The sequence below is a fragment of the Salvelinus fontinalis genome, chromosome 1, assembly GCF_029448725.1.
Source record: "Salvelinus fontinalis isolate EN_2023a chromosome 1, ASM2944872v1, whole genome shotgun sequence".
Lineage (NCBI taxonomy): Eukaryota > Metazoa > Chordata > Actinopteri > Salmoniformes > Salmonidae > Salvelinus > Salvelinus fontinalis.
The window spans coordinates 16580613-16599468 of NC_074665.1; the positions used below are offsets into that span (position 1 = coordinate 16580613).

General features: G+C 42.2%; 1 protein-coding gene across 1 annotated transcript in view; it reads left to right on the plus strand.

The window, feature by feature from the left end:
- LOC129821164 (guanine nucleotide-binding protein subunit alpha-13-like) overlaps positions 1-18856 on the plus strand; it is a 36814-nt gene that overhangs the window by 9735 nt on the left and 8223 nt on the right. The gene's annotated exons all lie outside the window — the stretch shown is intronic.

Here is an 18856-nt window from a genome sequence, read left to right on the forward strand (position 1 = left end):
CACACCAGGGTTTCCGTTATCCGTCAATTGCCGGCTTATTCATTGCTGGAAATACCAGTCAATGGAAATATATTTGACTGTCATGCTTATCGGGCTACAGGTTAATTTGCATTATTTAGTGGAATTAAATTGGCCTGTGTGTTTTTGTTAGTCATCCTGTATCTTATTTATCCAACACAACTATCACACGTGCACAGCATAGGGACCCTATTTTGAGCTAGATATTTCCAGCAGCTCCTCAGCTGATTGCCTTTGGTTCTGCAATGAATGTGTTTTACTCCATTCTAAATGCAATTGCGTGTTAAATAGTTTTGGTGCATGATGAAAAAAATAGTTACTATTTTATTTCTCAACTGGTAATTAAAGGGCGCCTCCCATTCAAGTGCGGGCAACAGTCTATCAGTGTGTCACCACCACTTTACAGGTGGAAGTTGGAGGCGTGTCTTACCTTACTTCAAAGTATGCTATAGGCAAAATCAGATCATGGATATGGGGAGCCATTTCTTTTTTAAAGACTTCATAGGCCACTCAGCATTAAAGAGCGATATTAGCGGGTAAGGCCCTGCGATAGACTAGCGTCCTGTCCAGGGGGTGTGCTTGTACATCAAGCTGCCTCGCTACAGAAACAGGAGATAGGCGCAGGAGCCTATGAGCTGTTCCAGCTCGCACAAACCAAGGCTCATGCAAGGCTACTTACACAGCGACTGGGATCAGCGACTCTGCAAACGGCACCGACTCAGACGAGGCAGAAAAGCTAACACAAGTTTTGGAAAATGCCTGTTACGTCTTCGCACGTTGTAGGAAAGACATATTGTTAAAACATTTAACAACTGCTTGAAGTTCTGAGCCAACCTGGATACTAAGGAGATCCTGAGGGAAATCGACAGGTACCAACAGCTTTATGCTATGGAGGAACAACATACTCCATCGTGGGAAGATCCGGCTACCTCACAAAATAACTCTAACCTAACGATTTACTTACCGTTGAAGTAGAGGCTAGGGCTCTTGCTGGAATCCATGCAACACTTAACGTTTTGTGAGGAGGTAGCAGGGTTGAGGGGGAGCTTGGAGTTGAGTCAGAGTGAAATTCTCATGTTCCAAAGAGAGAAGGCACTAACAGCCAAGGTAAAAACCCTCAATTCCAACCTGGATTGTCTACTCAGGGAAAACACGAGTGATGAGGGAGTTGCTACTAGACATACAAACCCGAAGCATGGAGGAAAATCTAATATTGTCTGGAATTCCTGAGGACGGATCCAATAATCCAGAGGGGGCGATCAGAGAGTTCATGCAATCAACCTTGAAACTTGCTCTAGAGACTGTAAACGAGGTGGCTTCCCACCGAGTGCAGAGACTTGGAGCTCAGAGCGACAAGACCAAAATTTGAACGCTACCAACAAAAGGAGCTGATCAATAGCAGGGGAAGAGAGCTTAAAGGGACCAAAATCTGTCTCAATGACCAATTTCCCAGAGAGATAAACGAATGTCGCAAGAGGCTGTATCCTGTACAGAGGCATCAGAGGGAGAGGGGTAAGCGTGCCTTTCTCATTGTGGACAAACTCTTTATAGACGAACAGCTCTTCCAAAACAACTCCATGGTCAGAAAATGGGGCCAAAAAATATCTGAACACTATGAAGTTGATACACACTCGCTTACTCACACTCGCTTACACACACTCGCTTACACACACTCGCTTACACACACTCGCTTACACACACACGCTTACACACACACGCACACGCTTACACACACACGCACTCGCTTACACACACACGCACTCGCTTACACACACTCGCTTACACACACACACACACTCGCTTACACACACACACACACACTCGCTTACACACACACACACACACACTCGCTTACACACACACACACACACACTCGCTTACACACACACACACTCGCTTACACACACACACACACACTCGCTTACACACACACACACACACACTCGCTTACACACACACACACACACTCGCTTACACACACACACACTCGCTTACACACACACACACACACACTCGCTTACACACACACACACACACTCGCTTACACACACACACACACACTCGCTTACACACACACACACTCGCTCACACACACACTCGCTTACACACACACACACACACACTCGCTTACACACACACACACACACACTCGCTTACACACACACACACTCGCTTACACACACACACACTCGCTTACACACACACACACACACTCGCTTACACACACACACACACACTCGCTTACACACACACACACACACACACACTCGCTTACACACACTCGCTTACACACACTCGCTTACACACACACGCTTACACACACACGCACTCGCTTACACACACACGCACTCGCTTACACACACTCGCTTACACACACACACACACTCGCTTACACACACACACACACACTCGCTTACACACACACACACACACACTCGCTTACACACACACACACACACTCGCTTACACACACACACTCGCTTACACACACACACACACACTCGCTTACACACACACACACACACTCGCTTACACACACACACACACACACTCGCTTACACACACACACACACACACACACACACACTCGCTTACACACACACACACACTCGCTTACACACACACACACACACACACACTCGCTTACACACACACACACACACTCGCTTACACACACACACACTCGCTTACACACACACACACACACTCGCTTACACACACACACACACACACTCGCTTACACACACACACACACACACTCTCTTACACACACACACACACACTCGCTTACACACACACACACACACTCGCTTACACACACACACACACACTCGCTTACACACACACACACACACTCGCTTACACACACACACACACACTCGCTTACACACACACACACTCGCTCACACACACTCACACACTCGCTTACACACACACACACACACACTCGCTTACACACACACACACTCGCTTACACACACACACACTCGCTTACACACACACACACTCGCTTACACACACACACACACTCGCTTACACACACACACACACACACTCGCTTACACACACACACACACACTCGCTTACACACACACACACACACTCGCTTACACACACTCGCTTACACACACACACACACACTCGCTTACACACACACACACACTCGCTCACACACACACTCGATTACACACACACACACACTCGCTTACACACACACACACACACACTCGCTTACACACACACACACTCGCTAACACACACACACACTCGCTTACACACACACACACTCGCTTACACACACACACACACACACACTCGCTTACACACACACACACACACACACTCGCTTACACACACACACACACACACACTCGCTTACACACACACACACACACACACACTCGCTTACACACACTCGCTTACACACACTCGCTTACACACACACGCTTACACACACACGCACTCGCTTACACACACACGCACTCGCTTACACACACTCGCTTACACACACACACACACTCGCTTACACACACACACACACACTCGCTTACACACACACACACACACACTCGCTTACACACACACACACACACTCGCTTACACACACACACTCGCTTACACACACACACACACACTCGCTTACACACACACACACACACACTCGCTTACACACACACACACACACACACACACACACTCGCTTACACACACACACACACACACACTCGCTTACACACACACACACACTCGCTTACACACACACACACACTCGCTTACACACACACACACACACACACTCGCTTACACACACACACACACACTCGCTTACACACACACACACTCGCTTACACACACACACACACACACTCGCTTACACACACACACACACACACTCGCTTACACACACACACACACACACTCGCTTACACACACACACACACTCGCTTACACACACACACACACACACTCGCTTACACACACACACACACACACACACTCGCTTACACACACACACACACACTCGCACACACACACACACACACACACTCGCTTACACACACACACACACACTCGCACACACACACACACACACACACTCGCTTACACACACACACACACACACACACTCGCTTACACACACACACACACTCGCTTACACACACACACACACACTCGCTTACACACACACACACTCGCTTACACACACACACACACACACTCGCTTACACACACACACACACACTCGCTTACACACACACACACACTCGCTTACACACACTCGCTTACACACACTCGCTTACACACACACGCTTACACACACACGCACTCGCTTACACACACACGCACTCGCTTACACACACTCGCTTACACACACACACACACACTCGCTTACACACACACACACACACACTCGCTTACACACACACACACACACTCGCTTACACACACACACACACACACTCGCTTACACACACACACACACTCGCTTACACACACACACACACACACTCGCTTACACACACACACACACACTCGCTTACACACACACACACACACACACTCGCTTACACACACACACACACACACACTCGCACACACACACACACACACACACACACTCGCTAACACACACACACACACACACACACACTCGCTTACACACACACACACACACACACACTCGCTTACACACACACACACACTCGCTTACACACACACACACACACACACTCGCTTACACACACACACACTCGCTTACACACACACTCAATTACACACACTCGCTTACACATACGGACACACACACTCAATTACACACACTCAATTACACACACTCAATTACACACACTCAATTACACATATGGACACACACACTCAATTACACACACTCGCTTACACATACGGACACACACACACTCAATTACACACACTCGCTTACACATACGGACACACACACACTCAATTACACACACTCGCTTACACATACGGACACACACACACTCAATTACACACACTCGCTTACACATACGGACACACACACACTCAATTACACACACTCGCTTACACATACGGACACACACACAAACTGTCTCTCTTCTTACTCTTTTCCTCTTCTCTCCCTCTCTCTCTGCCTGTCAAACTTTTCTATGATTTTAGTTTTTTTGTTTATGTCTTTGTTTACATGTTTATTTGTTTACAACAAGCAATGGGAAGATATCAGAGCAGGGACGTTGAGGAATACAAACATTGTATGGAAAACATTTGTAATGTAGTGAAGCCATCTCTACAGCAATGCAAGGTCTCTTTCTTAATCATGTGAATTTTCCATTGCTATGGAAATGCTGGGATGTGTTTTTCCATGAACATGTTTAATTGAATTATTATGCAACTATGATGGTGATAAGATATGGATTACAATTATCATCATGAATATTAAGGCTATACTCGCTTCATGTTACACACACAGACACACACACAGCCATGCAAATTGGCTGGGTTATTATTTATTTAGACATCACACATTATAGTCTTACTAATTATCCAGACATCCTATACAGTGGCAAGAAAAAGTATGTGAACCCTTTGGAAATACCTGGATTTCTGCATAAATTGGTCAAAAATGTGATCTGATCTTCATCTAGGTGACAACAATAGACATAACAGTCTGCTTAAACTAACACAAACAATTATACGTTTTCATGTCTTTATTGAACACACCGTGTAAACATTCACAGTGCAGGGTGGAAAAAGTATGTGAACCCTTGGATTTAATAACTGGTTGACCCTCTTTTGGCAGCAATAACCTCAACCAAATGTTTTCTGTAGTTGCGGATCAGACCAGCTCAACGGTCAGGAGGATTTGGTGGACAGAGCCTAACATTCTCCTGCAAAATGTCTTGATTAACTTCACTAGGGTAGGGGGCAGTATTGGTAATTTTGGCTGAAAACTGTGCCCAAATTAAACTGCCTGCTACTCAGCCATAAAAGCTAGAATATGTAACGTAACAAAATATGTATATTTGGATAGAAAACACACTGAAGTTTCTAAAACTGTTTGAATGATGTCTGTGAGTAACAGAACTCAAATGGCAGGCAAAAACCTGAGAAGAAATCCAACCAGGAAGTGGGAAATCTGAGGTTTGTAGTTTTTCAACTCTTGGCCTATCGAATACACAGTGTCTATGGGGTCATATTGCACTTCCTAAGGCTTCCACTAGATGTCAAGTCTTTAGAATCTTGTTTGATGCTTCTACTGTGAAGTGGGGGCGAATGAGAGGGGAATGAGTCAGAGGTCTGCCAGAGAGCCACGAGCTCAGTCTCACCCGTTCACGTGAGAGCAAACTCTGTTCCATTGCAATTCTACAGACAAAGGAATTCTCCGGTTGGAACATTGTTGAAGAATTATGTAAAAAAAAAATCCTAAAGATTGATTCTATACTTCGTTTGACATGTTTCTACGGACTGTAATATAACTTTTTTGACTTTTCGTCCGTACTTTCCGCTGGACTTACATGCGCGTCGTGAGTTTGGATTGTGTGCTGAACGCGCGAACAACAAGGGGGTATTTGGACATAAATGATGGACATTACCGAACAAAACAAACATTTATTGTGGAACTGGGATTCCTGGGAGTGCATTCTGATGAAGATCATCAAAGGTAAGTGAATATTTATAATGCTATTTCTGACTTCTGTTGACTCCAACATGGTGGATATCTCTTTGGCTTGATTTGTCGTCTGAGCGCCGTACTCAGATTATTGCATGGTTTGCTTTTTCCGTAAAGCTTTTTTGAAATCTGACACAGCGCTTGCATTAAGGAGAAGTGGATCTAAAATTCCATGCATAAGTTGTATCTTTTAGCAATGTTTATTATGAGTATTTCTGTAAATTGATGTGGCTCTCTGCAAAATCACCGGATGTTTTGGAACTACTGAACATAACGCGCCAATGTAAACTCAGAGTTTTGGATATAAATATGAACTTTACCGAACAAAACATACATGTATTGTGTAACATGAAATCCTATGAGTGTCATCTGATGAAGATCATCAAAGGTTAGTGATTCATTTTATCTCTATTTCTGCTTTTTGTGACTCCTCTCTTTGGCTGGAAAAATGGCTGTGTTTTTCTGTGACTTAGCTCTGACCTAACATAATCGTTTGTGCTTTCGTCGTAAAGCCTTTTTGAAATCGGACGCTGTGGCTGGAATTACAACAAGTGTATCTTTAAAATGGTGTAAAATACTTGTATGTTTTGAGGAATGTTAATTATGGGATTTCTGTTTAGAATTTGGCGCCCTGCAGCTTCACTGGCTGTTGACGAGGTGGGACGCCACATACCCTAGTGAGGTTAACTTGGGAATTCATTTTCCCGTCTGATAGCAAGCTGTCCAGGCCCTGAGGCAGCAAAGCAGCCCCAAACCATGACGCTCCCTCCAACATACTTTACAGTTGGGATGAGGTTTTGACGTTGGTGTGCTGTGCATTATTTTTCTCCACATATAGTGTTGTGTGTTCTTTTCAAACAACTCAACTGTATTTTCATCTGTGGAACATCCAGGTGTACTTTTATAAACTTCAGATGTGCAGCAATGTATTTTTTTGTACAGCAGTGGCTTCTGTGGTGTCCTCCCATTAACACCATTCTTCTTTAGTGTTTTAAGTATCGTAGACTCGTCAACAGAGCTGTTAGCATGTTCCAGAGATTTCTGTAAGTCTTTAGCTGACACTCTAGGATTCTTCTTAACCTCATTGAGCATTATGCGCTGTGTTCTTGCAGTCATCTTTGCAGGACAGCCACTAGGGAGAGTAGCAACAGTGCTGAACTTTCTCCATTTATAGACTATTTGTCTTACCAGGGACGGGTGCACATCAAGGCTTTTAGAGATACTTGTGTAACACTTTCCAGCTTTATGCAAATCAACAATTCTTAATCGTCTGAGATCTCTTTTTGTTCGAGGCATGGTTCACATCAGGCAATGCTTCTTGTGAATAGCGAACTCACATTTTGTGATTTTTTTTTTATAGGGCAAGGCAGCTCTAACCAACATCTCCATTCATGTCTCATTGATTGGACTCCAGGTTAGCTGACTCCTGACTCCAATTAGCTTTTGAAGAGGTCATTAGCCTAGGTGTTAACATACTTTCCCCAACCTACACTGTGAATGTTTAAATTATGTATTCAATATAGACAAGACAAATACAATCATTTGTGTGTTACTAGTTTAAGCATAATATGTTTGTCTATTGTTGTGAATTAGATGAAGATCAGATCAAATTTGATGACCAACTTATACAGAAATCCAGGTAATTCCAAAGGGTTCACACACTTTTTCTTGCCACTGTACACTCACTAAATCACATCCGATATCACACACACCAACCTACTCATATCTACTACACACACACATCTTGACTCAATTGTCTAACATCTGTGGCATTGGCAAACAGGCAAGGGAATCAAATAAATATTGCTAAAAACCTGTTTCTTGAATTCTAAACATCAGACATTTTGTAGCGGTCTTTATATGTACCACAGGAGAACCAGAAATGAAGAGCGACACCACGGCTGTTTTGGCTTTAATGTCGATCTACAATAGTATTGTGAAAAGACAGGACAGGAACACATCAGTCTCCAGTGCACCATCTGACAAGTTGTTCTTTCCCTCTGTGTTTTCTCGGACTCACACAATCACACTCATACATAAAGCCATAATGTATACTATAAAATAATAACCAGTCCTTAATACAAAGAATGTATCATCTTAATTCTTAGACAATAGAACCATACCTGCAATAGTATTAAGACAGGACAGGAACACATCAGTCTCCAATGCACCATCTGACAAGTTGTTCTACACAGGAGCATAAAGAAAGTTAAAACACATATCCTGTCTCACATCCCCAATACATTGCTAGGTGCTTTCAGTGTTGAGTTGTTTTATTTTAATACTGTCATTTACAAAAACACTGTAATACAAACAAGCTACAATGTGAAATCGTCTTTTTCCCCATTCAGACCTTAGAGGGCTAAAACTACATCTCTCATAATGCAATGCTAGCATCAGTCGGCAGCTCAGCTAACCGTTTGCGTCACAGAAAAGCATGCTAGCTAGCAACAGCAATACTTTTTAGCACTCTGTAAACTATATCAATAAAACTCTGAAAGTTACATGTTTCAATGGTCTCTCACTCCCTTATAACAATATCTACAGCATTAACCTTGGTGTTTTATTTCTTTCACATTATGGAATTCTACAAAGGAGTCATCTGCAACACATACCTTTCTGTGTTTTCTCGGACTGAGGAGAACGGGAGCTACGGGTGGTACCAGGGTTTTAGTAGGTGACGAAAGCACCCAGATGAAATAAAATACATTTAATGAAATAAAACCCGAAGATGTTAATATCATTCAGCTACTGTAGCTGCCTACCTAACATCAACAGGCAGCACTAGTAGCGCAACAATTAAAAATAGACACCAAAAGTAAAGTTCCTGGCGATCATAGCGATCTGACTCCCCCCTTCTGTCTGAACTTGGAATATTCCTGTTCGCGGGCTTTGGCTACTGACCCCCAACCTGGTTGTTCTGTTCTGCGTTGTGTACTATTCTAATAATTTGAAGTTTGATGGAATAACCATTTTAACTCTCCTGCAATTTGAAATCTCTATTTTTGACTGTCATAGTACCTCTTATGGCAGTAACTTTACAAGCACTAATTATGGTAAATTTAGACTGAGAATAGTATCTAGTTATGGTAAGGGGTGAAATAAGGATAGCCAGTTATAATTGTAACGGATGAGCAGATTATAAGAAGAGATCAGTCTTTACAAGGCTAGAAGAAAAGGAATATAACATATATACTGTTTACAGGAAACTCACTCTACATCCTTAGATGAAGTTGCGTAGGAAAAGGAATGGGATGGTCAATTCATTTTCTGTGATGGACAAAGGAACCCGAAAGGTGTGATATTAACAAAAATGTTGATCCTAATGTGCAAATAGTCAGGAATGATTCACTAGGAAAGTGGATCCTTTTAACTGATTCGGTCATTAATCTATAATATGGTCCAAATCCGGATGATCCATACTACTTAATAAATATTTATACCAATGTATTGAACTTACAGGCAACAAACGATCAAATCATCGAGGTGGGAGACTATAACACAGTGTTCAGTACCTCAATGGACCGTAAAGTTAATCACTCTACATACTATCATCACCGTTGTTTTAAGGAAATCACAAATATTATGGACACATTAAAACATTCTGGATATCTGGATATTTGTCCCTAAAAAACCCTGACCTAGTGAGATATACAGTGGGGAGAACAAGTATTGGATACACTGCCGATTTTGCAGGTTTTCCTACTTCCAAAGCATGTAGAGGTCTGTAATTTTTATCATAGGTACACTTCAACTGTGAGAGACGGAATCTAAAACAAAAATCCAGAAAATCATATTGTATGATTTTTAAGTAATTAATTTGAATTTTATTGCATGACATAAGTATTTGATACATCAGAAAAGCAGAACCTAATATTTGGTACAGAAACCTTTGTTTGCAATTACAGAGATCATATGTTTCCTGTAGTTCTTGACCAGGTTTGCACTCACTGCAGCAGGGATTTTGGCCCACTCCTCCATACAGACCTTCTAAAGATCCTTCTGGTTTCGGGGCTGTCGCTGGGCAATACGGACTTTCAGCTCCCTCCAAAGATTTTCTATTGGGTTCAGGTCTGGAGACTGGCTAGGCCACTCCAGGACCTTGAGATGCTTCTTACGGAGCCACTCCTTAGTTGCCCTGGCTGTGTGTTTCGGGTCGTTGTCATGCTGGAAGACCCAGCCACGACCCATCTTCAATGCTCTTACTGAGGGAAGGAGGTTGTTGGCCAAGATCTTGCGATACATGGCCCCATCCATCCTCCCCTCAATACAGTGCAGTCGTCCTGTCCCCTTTGCAGAAAAGCATCCCCAAAGAATGATGTTTCCACCTCCATGCTTCACGGTTGGGATGGTGTTCTTGGGGTTGTACTCATCCTTCTTATTCCTCCAAACACGGCAAGTGGAGTTTAGACCAAAAAGCTCTATTTTTAACTCATCAGACCACATGACCTTATCCCATTCCTCCTCTGGATCATCTAGATGGTCATTGGCAAACTTCAGACGGGCCTGGACATGCGCTGGCTTGAGCAGGGGGACCTTGCGTGCGCTGCAGGATTTTAATCCATGACGGCGTAGTGTGTTACTATTGGGATCATAAAATATGATCCCAATACTTATTTTCCACCATAATTTGCAAATAAATTCATAAAAAATCCTACAATGTGATTTTCTGGATTTTTTTCTCTCATTTTGTCTGTCATAGTTGAAGTGTACCTATGATGAAAATTACAGGCTTCTCTCATCTTTTTAAGTGGGAGAACTTGCACAATTGCTGGCTGACTAAATACTTTTTTGCCCCACTGTATATGATAACTAGTAGAAATAATACAACATGAAACATTTAAGAAGCTAGGCCTGGTATTTATAACAGCTTTTTTTAAAGGACTATGATAAAGTAAGACTGGATTTTATTTATAAATGCTTGGATTTTTATAAAATCTCTTAAAATGGGTAAAAGTAATGTATAGCAACTCCATGTGTAAAATGGTAAATAGCAGTTTCTTCTCAGAGTTTTGAGGTAAACAAGGGTCTATTCGTAATGGGAATCTAAATGCAAGCTATTAAAATCAGATCAAACAACAAAATTAAAGGATTAGAAATCCAAGGCCTAAAAACAAAGGTGTCCATGTAGGCCGATGACTCAAGTTCTTTATTAAGTCCGCAAGCTAGATCCCTGCAATATCTCTTTGAAGAAATTTTCTGGAATCTCTGGACTAAAACCTAATTATGGTAAGTGTACAATATTACGTGTTGGATCTTTTAAAAGATACAACTTTCATTACCCTGTAGTGTACCTAGAAAATGGTCTGATGGTGAAGTAGACATACTTAGTATTCACTTCACAAAATATATAAATGAGCTCTCCACAATGAATTTCAATAGAAAAGTAGTAAAAAAATAGACAAGCTCCTGCAACCATGGAGAGGTAAATACCTGTCTCTTTATGGAAAAGTTGCACTGATTAACTCCTTAGCCATATCTCAGTTTAGTCACTTATGTTGCTGCCTACTCCTGATTCATTTTTCAAATCCGTGGGGCAAAAGATATTTAGCTTTATCTGGGATGCTAAACCAGACATGCTAAAGCGTGCCTATCTATATAATCAATATGAACTGGGTGTGTTGAAATTATTAAATATGAAAGCACTAAACCTTAAAGCTTCAAATATAAAAGCACTAAACCTTATACCGTTCGCTGCCTGCACTCGCACGCCTGACTAGCATCACAACCCTGGACGGTTCCGACCTAGAATATGTGGACATCTATAAGTACCTAGGTGTCTGGCTAGACTGCAAACTCTCCTTCCAGACTCATATCAAACATCTCCAATCCAAAATCAAATCTAGAGTCGGCTTTCTATTTCGCAACAAAGCCTCCTTCACTCACGCCGCCAAACTTACCCTAGTAAAACTGACTATCCTACCGATCCTCGACTTCGGCGATGTCATCTGCAAAATAGCCTCCAATACTCTACTCAGCAAACTGGATGCAGTTTATCACAGTGCCATCCGTTTTGTTACTAAAGCACCTTATACGACCCACCACTGCGACCTGTATGCCCTAGTCGGCTGGCCCTCGCTACATGTTCGTCGTCAGACCCACTGGCTCCAGGTCATCTACAAGGCTATGCTAGGTAAAGTGCCGCCTTATCTCAGTTCACTGGTCACGATGGCTACACCCACCCGTAGCACGCGCTCCAGCAGGTGTATCTCACTGATCATCCCTAAAGCCAAAACCTCATTTGGACGCCTTTCCTTCCAGTTCTCTGCTGCCTGCGACTGGAACGAATTGCAAAAATCTCTGAAGTTGGAGACTTTTATCTCCCTCAACAACTTTAAACATCTGCTATCCGAGCAGCTAACCGATCGCTGCAGCTGTACATAGTCCATCGGTATATAGCCCACCCAATTTACCTACCTCACCCCCCATACTGCTTTTATTTATTTACTTTTCTGCTTTTTTGAACACCAGTATCTCTACTTGCACATGATCATCTGATTTATCACTCCAGTGTTAATCTGCTAAATTGTAATTATTCGATTTATTGCCTACCTCATGCCTTTTGCACACATTGTATATAGATTCTCTTTTTTTCTACCATGTTCTTGACTTGTTTATTGTTTACTCCATGTGTAACTCTGTGTTGTTGTCTGTTCACACTGCTATGCTTTATCTTGGCCAGGTCGCAGTTGCAAATGAGAACTTGTTCTCAACTAGCCCACCTGGTTAAATAAAGGTGAAATAAAATTTAAAAAAACTTGAAGAAAAGTCATTGTTTAAAAATTGCCTTTTTGCCTTTGTGCAGATTGCCATGTCTCATTTTCAATTAATCAAATCTCTTTTTCAAACAAGTATTGCAGAGCTAGTTACAATTTCAATTTCATCCCTCTGAAACGAGAGAACAATTTTATGGTGAACCCAAATGTGCTGGTTGAAAAAATACCTGTTTATGGAAATATGTTTGAAACGGGTATTTTGTTTTTTAAATGATATTGTAAATTGGAATGGTAGTTATGTCTTTCATGGAGTTATCAGAATTGTATGGGAAGGTCTGCTCAATCCAAGATTACAACCAATTGATTACAGCATTATCCCAAAAAATGGAGGAGACAGGTAGTAGTGGGAGGAGCTAGGGAACTGGTCTGTCTGCCCAATATAAAGGATCAAAGCTGGTTTAGGATTTTTTTTGTGCATAAATGGGAAAGTATACCAGTTTTATTTGAGGACCAGAATGTTGACAGCTGTGCCATACAGATTGAAAAATAGTTGGTTAGAGATTTTTGATGTACCTATTCCATGGTACAGGGTGTATAAGTTGATTATAGGTAAAATGGCACAAGATTCAAGACTTTGCTTTTCAGCTAAAATTATTGTACAGAATTCTTGCCACCAACAAAATTGTGAATATTTTGGGCATACAATCATTGCAGCTCTGCAGATTTTGTTGTGAGGATACAGAATCAGTAGACCATTTGTTTTGGTATTGCCCTCAGGTAGCCTGTTTCTGGTCTCAGGTTCAGGAATGGCTGAAAAAGCAGAATATAAATCTAAAATTGACCCTAGAAATAGCAGTGTTGGGTGATCTAGAGAGACCTGGTCAGTCAATAGGTGGGATGGGCTGAGGTTTGGGATGTGGAATAGGAGACAAGTTGGAGTGGAGTTGAATGACTGTCAATGAAGATAAAAGTAAAAAAATAAATAAATAAAAGTAAGTTTGAATGACACTGAGGGGCAACGTTGTTACATCTAATGCCTGTTTGCCTGAGGCTGATGGCGCGTAGGTGTTTGTACGCATATACACACACTCGCATTCAATCGCACACACGGACACATACGCACATGTAAATAGTGCCACTCAAATGTATTCCGTTGGCCTTGCTGTTTGTTGTTCTTGATGTCTTTTTGTTTTGTTTTCCTCTTTTTTTCATTCTTTTGTTCATTTTGTTGGTGCATTGGGGTCGGTGATTTGGGTGTTGGGCATGGAATGGTTTTACTTTAAACTGTGAGGGGGGGGGGGGGGGGGGTCTTGGAGGTCTGGCGGTTGGGAGCTTGGGCCGGTGGCTGATAGGTCGCTGGTTTGGATCCCTGTTTTTGACCTTGTAGGAGATCTGTCAAAGTTAATTCAACTAATGCAAGAGCACCAGCCTCTGCCATATAGACACATTGTTACTAGAGGTCGACCGATTATGATTTTTCAACACCGATACCGATTTATTGGAGGACAAAAAAAGCCGATACCGATTATTGGAGGACAAAAAAAGCCGATACCGATTAATCGGCCGATTTATTTATTATTATTTATTTTATATATATATATATATATATATATCATACACACACTTTATATATCATACACACCCAATGCACACACAAAAAAAAAAAAACGCTGACCTACATTTCCACACAGCAGGCCAGGTACTTCTATGCGTGCTCAGGCGCTCTCTCTCTCAACATTATCAGGACAGAGAAACCAGACACATGCTCATTGCTCACATGAAGCACTCCAAACAAAAGATAATAAAAAAATTGACAAATTTCGTAAATGATGGTTATGAAATAAACCAAAACTTGTTTCACACAAGTGTAGCAGAATTGTGAACTCTGCAAACAACGTATTACATTAATTTACCGTTAAGCACCCAATGCATTTGAATCTGGTAAATTTCTCAAATGGCTGGTAAATTAAAATCTTGAGATCACGTTGTCTGGATCAACATTTTCCTAACGGAAACCCTGACGAGCACACATACAGATTCAGACTCCGCAGACTGGCAGAGCTGAAGTAAAAGTGAAACTGAGTCAAGACTAGACTTTCTACTGCTTCCTCCCTTGTCTCTCAATCTCTCTCTCTGTGTGTGTGTGTGTGTGTGTGTGTGTCGCATGCTAAAGAACATGCATCAGTCCGTTTCCTGTGCAGACCCCAGCTCTCTTGTCTTGACGTCTGGGCTTTCCAAATACACTAGGGCTGGGAATTGCCAGGGACCTCAATACAATAGTATCACAATACTTGGGCGCTGATTCAATTAATATAAATTAATAGTAAGTAATGTATTGTGTCATTTTGTAATCACTTTTATTCTAAATAACAATAGAATATGTCTCTGAACACTTCTACCTTGTTGATGCTACCATCATTGTGCATAGTCCTGAATGAATCGTGAGTAATGCGTGATATTGTACCCCCAAGACATGCTAACCTTTCACCATTACAATAACAAGGGAAGTTCTAATTTTTGGGGAGGTCTTAACTTTCTCACTCATCATTATTCACAATTAATTCAGCATTAGGCTATCTATAATCACGGCAGCATCCACGTTAATGTGGAAGTGTTTAGAAACATTCTATTGTTAGTTACAATAAAAGTGACAATACATTATTTACCATTTCTATTACGCACAACATAATCAGAAACACAACAAATGCATCCAACAAGTTTGTTGGAATCATTGTATGCTATGAACTTGAGACCAAATACTTAACTTTTGACCGCTTTAATACACATTGAATTTGTCCCAATACTTTTGGTCCCCTAAAATGGGGGGACAATGTACAAAAAGTGCTCTAATTTCTAAACAGTTCACCGATTTTTATGGATGAAAAAAAAAAAACTCAAATGAAAGCTGACAGTCTGCACTTTAACCTCATAGTCATTGTATCATTTCAAATCTAAAGTGCTGGAGTACAGAGCCAAACGACAACACATGTCTTCCTGTCACAATACTTTTGGAGCTCACAGTATTTTCCTGATTCTTGACCACTTTTTTACTCTGACCTCCATTGATTTAGTCACCCTAATCTTGGTCATCCTACAAGGGTTAAAACTCCAAGAAGTTTCTAAAGGATTATGATATAAACATAAGGTTTGGACCATTTGGACCAATATCGCAATGTGATTTTTACCCCCATCACTAACTGTTTGTTGGTGAGATTGAGTGTGATCTGGGCTGGAATGTTGATCTGCTTACAGACAGAACACACACTCAGTCCACCCAGCATCTGCTGCCCCGCCTGCATACAACACTAAATACTGGCACAGAAGTTTGGAAGATGGCGCCGGAGGGTAGGGCTGCCGTCTTATCGGCTCTTAACCAACCATGCTATTGATATATATTTAAAACTTGTTTTGTACATAATGTTGCTGCTACCGCCTCTTATGACCGAAAAGAGCTTCTGGATATCAGATCTGGGATTACTCGCCTCAAATTGGATGTGGAGTTCTTCAATGAGTCGGACGCAGGGGATATACTGAGGACATCCGACCAGGCCCAGATCCCCGCGATTCGCTGGAAAAGGAAGCGTACGTTTCACGGAAAGAGATCAGGATGCCTTGTGAGGATCAAAACGTGAAAGCACGTATATCCTACGAACAGGACATTAAAAACTGTAATATCTTATGTTTCACCGAGTCGTGGCTGAACGACAACATTAAGAACATACAGCTGGCGGGTTATACACTGTATCGGCAGGACAGAACAGCAGCCCCTGGGAAGACATGGGGCGGGGGTCTATGCATATTTGTAAACAATAGCTGGTGCACGATATCTAAGGAAGTCTCAGGGTTTTGTTGCCTGAGGTAGTGTGGTTTACAGTTTATCATGAGATACTCTGTCTACCTGGAGAGTTTTCATTTGTATTTTTCGTAGCTGTCTACATACCACCACAGACCGAGGTTGGCACTAAAACCTCACTCAATGAGCTGTATTCTGCCATAAGCAAACAGGAAAACGTTCATCCAGAGGCGGCACACCTAGTGGCCAGGGACTTTAATGCAGGGAAACTTAAATCAGTTATCCCTCTTTTCCATAAGCATGTTAAATGTGCAACCAGAGGGTGAAAAAAACTCTAGACCACCTTTACTAGACACACAGAGATGCGTACAAAGCTCTCCCTTGCCCTCCATTTCGCAAATCTGACCATAACTCTATCCTCCTGATTCCGGCTTACAAGCTAAATTAAAGCAAGAATTAACAGTGAATCGGTCTATAAAAAAAGTGGTCAGATGAAGCAGGTGCTAAACAACAGGACTGTTTGCTAGCACAGACTGGAATATGTTCCGGGGTTCTTCCGATGGCATTGAGTACACCACGTCAGTCACTGGCTTTATCACTAAGTGCATCGAGGACGTCGTCCCCAGAGTGACTGTACATACATACCCCAACCAGAAGCCATGAATTACAGGCAACTTTCGCACTGAGCTAAAGGGCAGAGCTGCCACTTTCAAGGAGCAGGACTCTAACCCAGAAGCTTATAAGAAATCCCGCTATGCCCTCCGACGAACCATCAAACAGGCAAAGCATCAATACAGGACTAAGATCGAATCGTACTACACCGGCTCCAACGCTCGTCGGATGTGGCATGGCTTGCAAACTATTACAGTATTAGACTACAAAGGGAAGCACAGCCGAGAGCTGCCCAATGACACGAGCTTACCAGACGAGCTAAGTAACTTCTATGCTCGCTTCAAGGCAAGTAACACTAAAACATGCATGAGAGCATCATCTGTTCCGGACCACTGTGATCACGCTCTCCGCAGCCGATGTGAGTAAGACCTTTAAACAGGTCAACATTCACAAGGCCGCAGGGCCAGATGGATTACCAGGATGTGTACACCGAGCATGCGCTGACCAACTGGCGAGTGTCTTCACTGACATTTTCAACCTCTCCCTGTCTGTCTGTAATGCCAACATGTTTCAAGCAGACCACCATAGTCCCTGTGCCCAAGAACACGAAGGTAACCTTCCTAAATGACTACCGACTCGTAGCACTCACGTCTGTAGCCATGAAATGCTTTGAAAGGCTGGTCATGGTTCACATCAACACCATTATCGCGGAAACCCTAGACCCACTCCAATTTGCGTTCCGCCCCAACAGATCCACAGATGATGCAATCTCTATTGCCCTTTCCCTCACCTGGACAAAAGGAACACCTACAGTTGGAAGTCTGAAGTTTACATACACCTTAGCCGAGTACATTTAAACTCAGTTTTTCACAATTCCTGACATTTAATCCTAGTACAAATTCCCTGTTTTAGGTCAGTTAGGATTTTCACTTTATTTTAAGAATGGGACATTTCGGAATAATAGAGAATGATTTATTTCAACTTTCATCACATTCCCAGTGGATCAGAAGTTTACATACTCAATTAGTATTTAGTAGCATTGCCTTTAAA